The sequence below is a fragment of the Callionymus lyra genome, chromosome 12 (genome assembly GCF_982586985.1).
Source record: "Callionymus lyra chromosome 12, fCalLyr1.hap1.1, whole genome shotgun sequence".
NCBI classification, from domain to species: Eukaryota; Metazoa; Chordata; class Actinopteri; order Syngnathiformes; family Callionymidae; genus Callionymus; species Callionymus lyra.
In genome coordinates, this window is record NC_141829.1 from 3,928,870 (window position 1) to 3,940,396 (window position 11,527).

An 11,527-nucleotide genomic window follows, 5' to 3' on the forward strand; every position below is an offset into this window, starting at 1 on the left:
GTCCGTGTGTTCAACGACGCGCCACAAACCCTCTTACGCCCCCCAGACCCTCCACACCCTCCCTCGCCTCATCTTCAGGAACATCTGACCCGGTTACAGAGAGAGTGATAACGGCTGCATCTTCCTGCTCACGTCATCCAGAGAACACGTCTTTCATCGGCGGGTCTGACTCCCGACATGTTGTCGGAGACAGACGGACGTCTTCACGCCTCCTCGTCACCAACGTCTCGTCCAGGAACAAACCTTGTGTTTCCCGCATGCAGACGATGTTGTCGTCACCGAAACACAGGTGTTTATGTTTCGCTCCGGCTTTCAAGTCCACATTCATCTAATGGACGAGAAGCTCTTTATGCTCGGCTTCCTCGCAGCCACACTTCACTTAAGCAAATGTTGCGGCGGCCATTAGTGCTTCACTTACAGCCGCCAGCAGCCCGGACATTATCTCCGGTCACTGCTGTTCGCGCTAACGTATCGCAGCGAGGACGGGGGGGGGGAACGTGTCGCTGAAAAGAAGGTGCCCCGGGTCCTTGGCGGGGTTTTATCGGGCGAGACTTCCTCGGAGGTTTTTCGTGAATCGACTCGACAGGAAAAAAGGTTCACGTGATGGTCCTGGTTTTGCGTTTGAACGCTAGAGCCGGGTCACGGAACATTTTTCATCGATTTAGATTAAACTTCAATAGCGAGTATTAGAGCGTGAGATCGATTATTGTACGCAATCGTACAGTCGGAGTTAACTGGACAAGCTATCGCTAACGTTAGCTTTAGAAAACAACGAGGCGTCCGGGGCGAACTGAGAGAATCACTGACTTTACCAACTGGTTCTTCGCCGTCAAGATAACAGTTAAAATAACGACCTTCCCTTAGAAACGAAGGCTTCAAAACTCCTGGTTCAGGTTGTTGGATTCAAATTATTATACACTATACGCCATACTTATACTTAAATTAATGCTAAAAGATAATCAAAATATAAAGTATAAATTACTGGCTTGATCTAAGAGCGCGAACGTTTGACTACCCCCAACCCCCTCCCCCCCTAACCCTAACCCTAACCCTAACCCTAACCCTAACCCTAAGCCTAACCCTAACCCCACCCCCTTCCCCCGAGATCATGTGATGATTAGATTACAAGAAAACAAATTAGGATGTCCCTCTATGGGGGATCGGGACACAGGAACCTTGAAAGGACCATTTGGCCAGAAAGGGACGACCTCCCGGACCGGAAATTTGCCTTAAATATAGCGATGTTTCTACAGATCGGGGCCTTTTCTCCTCGGGACTATTGACCTGTACAGTTGTCGGGACAAAGTGTGTCCGGTCACGATCGTAAAGCTTGTATTTCGTTTGACTTGGAGCGGCGAATAAACTCTTGATTGTTCATCTCTCTCCACGAAGTGAAGTATAAGGGGCGGACGTTAAAAAGAAAATTAAATCGAGTCAGTAGAGAGAGTCGGCTATAGTTACAGTTGTAACCAGTTGTAACGCCTTAAGTTGAAAATAATGGCTTCAAACTGTGTATTGACAAGAATCTGGCGATAATATCACAATACACGCATGGATATACGATATATTGCGATGTATTACGATACTCTAGGAACAAATACGAATATGTTGTTTCTTTTAAATAATTTAACTGTATAAAAAACATCATAGAATAGTAAACATTCAACGCTATTACATCGTAACATCAGCCATATTAACTCAAAAACCATGAACTCAGGACTGTTGGACGAGCTGGTCCAGACTTTATACTTCAGGTCACGTGACTCTTATCGACGTCAACACTGTCTTGGCGTGTTTTAAATTAGTTTTAGTCATCACTGCCATTTCACCGGTTCGTTATTACTTCGGCTCGGAGGAAATGAAAGACGTTGCCAACTTTGATAAAAAAATTGAGTCAGTATAGAGAGAATCGGCTATAGTTACAGTTGTAACCTGGGTTCTGTGAATGTGATATCTTGTAGAGGGCAGAGCATGCATGAAGTAGAACTCTTGTTTTTTAATGTTGAGATAATAATAATAAAGTGAATTGTAACACAGTTAAGACATTTTTATGATTCAAGAGCAGATTCTGAATGGAAATCGAATTGATTGAGAAAACTGGCCTCCTGTCCAGGGTGTCCCCCGTCTCTCGCCCAAAGGAACTGGGATAGTCTCCTCCAGCGTTACTCTTGTTTCTCTTCTCATATTTTTTTTTGAAAAATGTATTTTTAAATAAACATGAGCCGTTTTAACGGGACAATAAAGACTTTAATGAATAAATATTTGTCCTTCTTTCTTGAACCTGAAGGTCAAAGGTCAGTTAATCTACATCAGAGGTTTCAAACTTTACCACGAAGTATTTGTAACAACATAAGTCTCGGTTTGACACACGTGACCTACAGTAACGTGATCGACAACTCATCACATGCTCTGACAGTTCGTCCTAAATGAATCCCGACGGAAGCGCAGGGAGAATAAACAACAGGTCGAAGCCAACGTTGCCTCAAATTGGTTTCGCACCAACAACCTTTAAGTTGTGGCTTCATTGTCATTTCGCGCACGGCGTGAAAAAAACACGTATCGAAGCCTCGCGCCGCGAACACTCCGTGAAAGATCGACCCGTGTTTCTCTGCTGAGGATTTCTCTGAGCTTCGGTAAAACAACATGTTTGTTTTGTTTGTGAACTTCACTTGAACTTGATCTTTAAAAATGTAAGCGTGCGCCGCGTCTACATGAGCGGCTGAGGTTGTCGACTCGACCCGATCCTCACACGGTGATAAATGTTTACATCGATCGTGGACCGACCACGAAAAAATGATGTAACTGTTGTATTAATGCGGTTTGTTGTGTAACACGCGCTAATATGTGAAAATGTAAACATTCCCATGATGCACTGCTTCAAGCTCCTGCAGTTTAAGGTGCCGATAATAGTATAATTAATATTATTTGATCTATTATTCTGTGAAGCACATTTCAGAGAATTGGTGTCACAATGTGCTTTACATGAAAACAAACAAAAACATTTATTAAAAAATGGCATAGTTTGTTAAAAACAACACAATATTAAAACAAAATACACTGTAAATAATAGAATAACGTGTAAAAATGTTAAGGAAAAAAACCCTGTGATGAATCCAGTTAAGACATCGCGTAAAAGTCCGAAAATTTGGACGAACGTTGCCAACTTTTCGTGTCAGATCGAGTCAGTAGAGAGAGTCGGCTATGGTTACAGTTGTAACCTTGGTTCTATGACTGTGATATCTTGTAGAGGGCAGAGCATGCATGAAGTAGAACTCTTGTTTTAAATGAGAAAAAAACAAAGCGATTTGTAACACAGTTAAGAAATTTTTATGATTCAAGAGCAGATGAATGGAAATCGATTTAGAAAACCGGCCACCTGTCCAGGGTGTCCCCCGTCTCTCGCCCAAAGAAACTGGGATAGTCTCCTCCAGCGTTTCTCTTGTTTCTCTTCTCATATTTATTTTGAAAAAATGATTTAAGACATTACGTAAAAGTCAGAAAATCAAAAAGTATTATTAAAAGTTGATTCATAAAATACTATTCAATGTTTTACGCTTTTTTTCTTTTAGACATGTTTATGATTTAATGTTTTTTAATGTAAATCAAGTAAATTATCTAATGTTTAAGGACAAGTTAACGTCGTTCAAACGCGTCCAAGACTAAAAACAAGAGTTATTAGTTAAAAAGTATTAGTTTGAAAAGTTAAAACTTACTTGTAAGAAATGCAGACGGAGCGAAACATATTCAATTATCCGGAGAAAAGTGTTGATCGGAAACACGAGAACGAAGAGACGCTTGTGTTTCTTCACGCGAGTCAAACTCAACCAATTAACGAGGCAACGTTTCAACTGCCTCATCAAAATTGAATTCATTTAACCGTCAACAAACTCTCTGACAAGAAATTAAATCAGCGGCAGCTTCAACTTCTGCAGAGGTTTGAGGATTAATTGTTGATATTTCAAATCTCCACTCAAGAAAACACAAGAAAATCTTGGACCATCAACAAGAAAACTAAGAACAACAACAATAATGCATTAAAATATAAAATCATTATGGTCTGGAGTGTAACAAAGACACAACACAACGCAGCAGCGCACATAAAAAGAGATGGAACATAAACACAATATAAAAACAGAGCCGGACGATAAAACGACTATAAACACCCCATAAAAAACTAACGTTGGATAAAAACAATCTTAGATAAATGTGTTTATTTTTTATTTCAAGAACACAACGTATCTTTATGACATCATCTGGTGTTTCGTTGCCTTTTGTCGCAATTTTATTTGATGAAAAACACATTTTTGACTTGAACGCTGAAAAAAATATGTGTTTGTTCAAAATGCTTTCAACAGGAAGTTGAAATACTTTATAATAAGGTTTTCTTGTTTCACACATTAAACACAACGTTCTGTCGTCTTGAAAATAATCACGAAGAATCTTCGTCTGTTTCTCAACGTCGTCTTGAATGAAATGTTCCATCAACTGTTCCGTCAATTTTCCGACGTCCATCTGTCGTCCCCGGAGCGACGACGACGACAACAACGCGTCAATTTTTTGACAGAATCCACTTAAGTTTTTGCACATGTGTCGCCGTCACTCTCCGGAGGAACAAACCCAACAACAATCACCACAAGGTCTCACCGGCCACTGCGACACCTCCAGATATAAACATTCATCAGACGACGAAAAGTGTTAAATAACGTCACTTTTTAAAGGTCGATGTTTACGAAGCTGGTTATTGCTGCCACGAGGTGTCGACAATATGGCAGTTAGACAGAGAGAGAGTTGTGTGTGCAAATAAAACGCACACACACGCACTTTTTCCTTCAATTGAGAAAAATCTCAAAATGTACGAAAATGTTGTCACAACATGATCTGGATCTTATAATCCATGTGTTTGTGTCGTTCAGATTATTGTAACAGTTTATTTTCATGTCTCAACCAGAAGGATGTGTCTCGCCTGCAGTTCATACTAAACTCTGCAGCCAGAATTCTGAGCCGCTCTAGTAGAAGAACTCACATTTCTCCTTCAAACTCTTCACTGGCTGCCAGTTTCTTTCAGGATCATTTTAAAATACTGGTTCTTACTTTCAGATCTATTCATGGTCAGACCTTCCATCAGTGATCTGATCCAGACTTACACCCCAGCTCGGGCTCAGAGGTCTGTGGATCAGAATCTACTGATGGTTCCTGAACTTCCGGACCAGAGGAGAGAAATCCTTCCAGACTGTTGCTCCTAAGATTTGGAACCATCTCTGTGTTTAATGATCTACTGACTCCTTCAAGAAACATCTGTGTTTGATGATCTACTGACTCCTTCAAGAAACATCTGTGTTTGATGATCTACTGACTCCTTCAAGAAACATCTGTGTTTGATGATCTACTGACTCCTTCAAGAAACATCTGTGTTTGATGATCTACTGACTCCTTCAAGAAACATCTGTGTTTGATGATCTACTGACTCCTTCAAGAAACATCTGTGTTTGATGATCTACTGACTCCTTCAAGAAACATCTGTGTTTGATGATCTACTGACTCCTTCAAGAAACATCTGTGTTTGATGATCTACTGACTCCTTCAAGAAACATCTGTGTTTGATGATCTACTGACTCCTTCAAGAAACATCTGTGTTTGATGATCTACTGACTCCTTCAAGAAACATCTGTGTTTGATGATCTACTGACTCCTTCAAGAAACATCTGTGTTTGATGATCTACTGACTCCTTCAAGAAACATCTGTGTTTGATGATCTACTGACTCCTTCAAGAAACATCTGTGTTTGATGATCTACTGACTCCTTCAAGAAACATCTGTGTTTGATGATCTACTGACTCCTTCAAGAAACATCTGTGTTTGATGATCTACTGACTCCTTCAAGAAACATCTGTGTTTGATGATCTACTGACTCCTTCAAGAAACATCTGTGTTTTATGATCTACTGACTCCTTCAAGAAACATCTGTGTTTGATGATCTACTGACTCCTTCAAGAAACATCTGTGTTTGATGATCTACTGACTCCTTCAAGAAACATCTGTGTTTGATGATCTACTGACTCCTTCAAGAAACATCTGTGTTTGATGATCTACTGACTCCTTCAAGAAACATCTCAAGACACTTTTATTCGAACATCGCTGCAAGAAAAACCCAGATTTTAACTACAATTGTTTGTAAAAATGTTGAATAAATACATGTTTAAAAATCAAAGTGTTGATGCTACATCTTAGTTTTACTCTTCAATCTTGTCTTTGACCAACTGAAGATCTGGAGATGATTCTGGACGTGATGTCGACATGTGAACGATTCTCAAGTATGTTTTTTATGTCAGAGAAATTGAACCATTTGAAGCTTGTGAGTCTTATGCGTAAAAGTGATGGAGGACGTGATGGAGGACATGATGGAGGACATGATGGAGGACATGATGGAGGACATGATGGAGGACATGATGGAGGACATGATGGGGAATGTGATGGAGGACGTGATGGAGGACATGATGGAGGACATGATGGAGGACATGATGGAGGACGTGATGGAGGACGTGATGGAGGACGTGATGGAGGACGTGATGGAGGACATGATGGAGGACGTGATGGAGGACGTGATGTAGGACGTGATGGAGGACGTGATGGAGGACATGATGGAGGACGTGATGGAGGACGTGATGGAGGACGTGATGGAGGACGTGATGGAGGATGTGATGGAGGACGTGATGGAGGACGTGCTGGAGGAGGATGTGATGGAGGACGTGATGTAGGACGTGATGGAGGACATGATGGAGGACGTGATGGAGGAGGTGATTGAGGGCGTGATGGAGGAGGAGGTGATGGAGGACGTGATGGAGGACATGATGGAGGACGTGATGGAGGAGGCGATGGAGGGCGTGATGGAGGAGGAGGTGATGGAGGACGTGATGGAGGACATGATGGAGGACATGATGGAGGACGTGATGGAGGGCGTGATGGAGGAGGAGGTGATGGAGGACGTGATGGAGGATGTTATGGAGGACGTGATGGAGGATGTGATGGAGGACGTGATGGAGGACGTGATGGAGGACGTGATGGAGGACGTGATGGAGGACGTGATGGAGGACGTGATGGAGGATGTGATGGAGGGCGTGATGGAGGAGGAGGACATGATGGAGGATGTGATGGAGGACGTGATGGAGGACATGATGGAGGACATGATGGAGGACATGATGGAGGACATGATGGAGGACGTGATGGAGGACGTGATGGAGGATTTGATGGAGGAAGTGATGGAGGACATGATGGAGGATGTGATGGAGGACGTGCTGGAGGAGGACGTGATGGAGGACGTGATGGAGGAGGTGATGTAGGGGGAGGTAATGGAGGACATGATGGAGGACGTTATGGAGGGCGTGATGGAGGAGGAGGTGATGGAGGACGTGATGGAGGACGTTATGCAGGAGGTGATGTAGGACATGATGGAGGAGGTGATGTAGGACGTGATGTAGGACGTGATGTAGGATGTGATGTAGGACGTGATGGAGGACGTTATGGAGGAGGTGATGTAGGACGTGATGTAGGACGTGATGTAGGACGTGATGGAGGACGTTATGGAGGAGGTGATGTAGGACGTGATGGAGGACGTTATGGAGGAGGTGATGTAGGACGTGATGGAGGAGGTGATGTAGGACGTGATGTAGGACGTGATGGAGGACGTTATGGAGGAGGTGATGTAGGACGTGATGGAGGAGGTGATGTAGGACGTGATGTAGGACGTGATGGAGGACGTTATGGAGGAGGTAATGTAGGACGTGATGGAGGAGGTGATGTAGGACGTGATGTAGGACGTGATGGAGGACGTGATGGAGGACGTTATGGAGGACGTTATGGAGGAGGTGATGTAGGACGTGATGGAGGAGGTGATGTAGGACGTGATGTAGGACGTGATGGAGGACGTGATGGAGGAGGTGATGTAGGACGTGATGTAGGACGTGATGGAGGACGTGATGGAGGACGTTATGGAGGAGGTGATGTAGGACGTGATGGAGGACGTGATGTAGGACGTGATGGAGGATGTGAGGAAGTTCTGAAGCTGCTCTTAGGATCCATGGAAGCTTCTCTTGTCGGACCAGGAAGCTGCAAATCAACTCCGATTGTCTTGGAGAGGAGACACGAGTCTCTCAAGGTCGTATATTTGATGAGATACTAAATTGAACGAATACATTTGATTAAACGTTTCCTGAGATGATCCACGATGTCAATCATCGGCTCCTTCGAGTAAAGATTCACTGATTTAAATCCTATTTTCAATCTTTCGTTTCAGTCGTTCATCTCGTGCGTTTGTTCGTTCATTTCCAGATAAAACTCGACACAAACACTCGCTGAGACTCATCCGTCCACGACCATCGTGTCCGTTCATCACATTCATCTTCTGCTCGACACAACATGTGAATACGTCTTCGCTAATTGGACTTTTCTCCGGCGACCTTTGCAGGCGTCGAGGGGGAGGCAGGTTTGATTCAGAGGCGCGTAATAAATGACTTCCTGCTTTCTTTCGTCATTGATCAGACATGAGTAATCGATCCAGGTTTGTACTTGTCTTTGTAATAATTATTCTCAGGGAAAACTATCCACTATCCCAATTTTGGGGAGTTTTTGGAGCACCTCAAGGCTCTATGTCGGGTCATGTTATTATTATTATTATATATTATATTATGTCATATTATTTAAGAACGATGACAAGGAGACAAGCTTTAAGATATACAGTTGAAAATTGTTTGATTAAAGTTGAACATTTTTGGTTATAGTTGAAAATTGTTTGGTTTTAGTTGAAAATTGTTTGATTATAGTTGAAAATTGTTTGATTATAGTTGAAAATTGTCGATTTCAGTTGAAAATTGTTTGATTATAGTTGAAAATTATTTGATTACAGTTGAAAATTGTCGATTTCAGTTGAAAATTGTTTGATTATAGTTGAAAATTGTTTGATTATAGTTGAAAATTGTTTGATTATAGTTGAAAATTGTTTGATTATAGTTGCAAATTGTTTGATTATAGTTGAAAATGATTTGATTATAGTTGAAAATTGTTGATTATAGTTGAAAATTGTTTGATTATAGTTTAACATTTTTGGTTATAGTTGAAAATTGTTTGATTATAGTTGAAAATTGTTTGATTATAGTTGAAAATTGTCGATTTCAGTTGAAAATTGTTTGATTATAGTTGAAAATTGTTTGATTATAGTTGAAAATTGTTTGATTATAGTTGAAAATTGTTTGATTATAGTTGAAAATTGTTTGATTATAGTTGAAAATGATTTGATTATAGTTGAAAATTGTTGATTATAGTTGAAAATTGTTTGATTATAGTTTAACATTTTTGGTTATAGTTGAAAATTGTTTGATTATAGTTGAAAATTGTTTGATTATAGTTTAACATTTTTGGTTATAGTTGAAAATTGTTTGATTATAGTTGAAAATTGTTTGATTATAGTTGAAAATTGTTTGATTATAGTTGAAAATTGTTTGATTATAGTTGAAAATTGTTTGATTTTAGTTGAAAATTGTTTGATTATTGTTGCAAATTGTTTGATTATAGTTGAAAATTGTTTGATTATAGTTGAAAATTGTTGATTTCAGTTGAAAATTGTTTGATTATAGTTGAAAATTGTTTGATTATAGTTGAAAATTGTCGATTTCAGTTGAAAATTGTTTGATTATAGTTGAAAATTGTTTGATTATAGTTAAAAATTGTTTGATTATAGTTGAAAATTGTTTGATTATAGTTGAAAATTGTTTGATTATAGTTGAAAATTGTTTGATTATAGTTGAAAATGATTTGATTATAGTTGAAAATTGTTGATTATAGTTGAAAATTGTTTGATTATAGTTTAACATTTTTGGTTATAGTTGAAAATTGTTTGATTATAGTTGAAAATTGTTTGATTATAGTTTAACATTTTTGGTTATAGTTGAAAATTGTTTGATTATAGTTGAAAATTGTTTGATTATAGTTGAAAATTGTTTGATTATAGTTGAAAATTGTTTGATTTTAGTTGAAAATTGTTTGATTATAGTTGAAAATTGTTTGATTATAGTTGAAAATTGTTTGATTACAGTTGAAAATTGTTGGATTATAGTTGAAAATTGTTGGATTATAGTTGAAAATTGTTTGATTATAGTTGAAAATTGTTGATTTCAGTTGAAAATTGTTTGATTATAGTTGAAAATTGTTTGATTATAGTTGAAAATTGTTGATTTCAGTTGAAAATTGTTTGATTATAGTTGAAAATTATTTGATTATAGTTTAACATTTTTGGTTATAGTTGAAAATTGTTTGATTATAGTTTAACATTTTTGGTTATAGTTGAAAATTGTTTGATTATAGTTGAAAATTGTTTGATTATAGTTTAACATTTTTGGTTATAGTTGAAAATTGTTTGATTATAGTTGAAAATTGTTTGATTATAGTTGAAAATTGTTTGATTATAGTTGAAAATTGTTTGATTTTAGTTGAAAATTGTTTGATTATAGTTGCAAATTGTTTGATTATAGTTGAAAATTGTTTGATTATAGTTGAAAATTGTTGATTTCAGTTGAAAATTGTTTGATTATAGTTGAAAATTATTTGATTATAGTTTAACATTTTTGGTTATAGTTGAAAATTGTTTGATTATAGTTGAAAATTGTTTGATTATAGTTTAACATTTTTGGTTATAGTTGAAAATTGTTTGATTATAGTTGAAAATTGTTTGATTATAGTTGAAAATTGTTTGATTATAGTTGAAAATTGTTTGATTACAGTTGAAAATTGTTGGATTATAGTTGAAAATTGTTGGATTATAGTTGAAAATGGTTTGATTTTAGTTGAAAATTGTTTGATTATAGTTAAAAATTGTTTGATTATAGTTGAAAATTGTTTAATTATAGTTGAAAATTGTTTGATTTTAGTTGAAAATTGTTTGATTATAGTTGAAAATTGTTTGATTATAGTTGAAAGCTGTTTGATTATAGTTGAAAATTGTTGATTTCAGTTGAAAAGTGTTTGATTATAGTTGAAAATTGTTTGATTATAGTTGAAAATTGTTGATTTCAGTTGAAAATTGTTTGATTATAGTTGAAAATGATTTGGTTATAGTTGAAAATTGTTTGATTATAGTTGAAAATTGTTTGATTATAGTTGAAAATTGATTGATTATAGTTAGAAATGATTTCTTTATGATTTAAAGTTTACCTGACACACTGAAATATAAGGACAAAATTAGATTAAAACACATAAATAAAAACAACGTCAGTCGTATAAAAAATGTGTAATGTTTTGTTTTTTTATTCAGGTTTCTGTGTTTTTCTTTTATTATTTATTGTTTATTATTACCTGACACTCAACTGGTTCATAGTTTGTAAGGACGACAATAAAAAACAATATTCAACGCAATCAATGTTTAATAAACAACTCTATATATCATGAGAAGTACCATCAATCAAAGTACTCCAGTAATGTTTCGAGTACATGTCGAATCCTCCAGTGAAGCAGGGTTTGAAAAAAGACAGTGACCTCTACT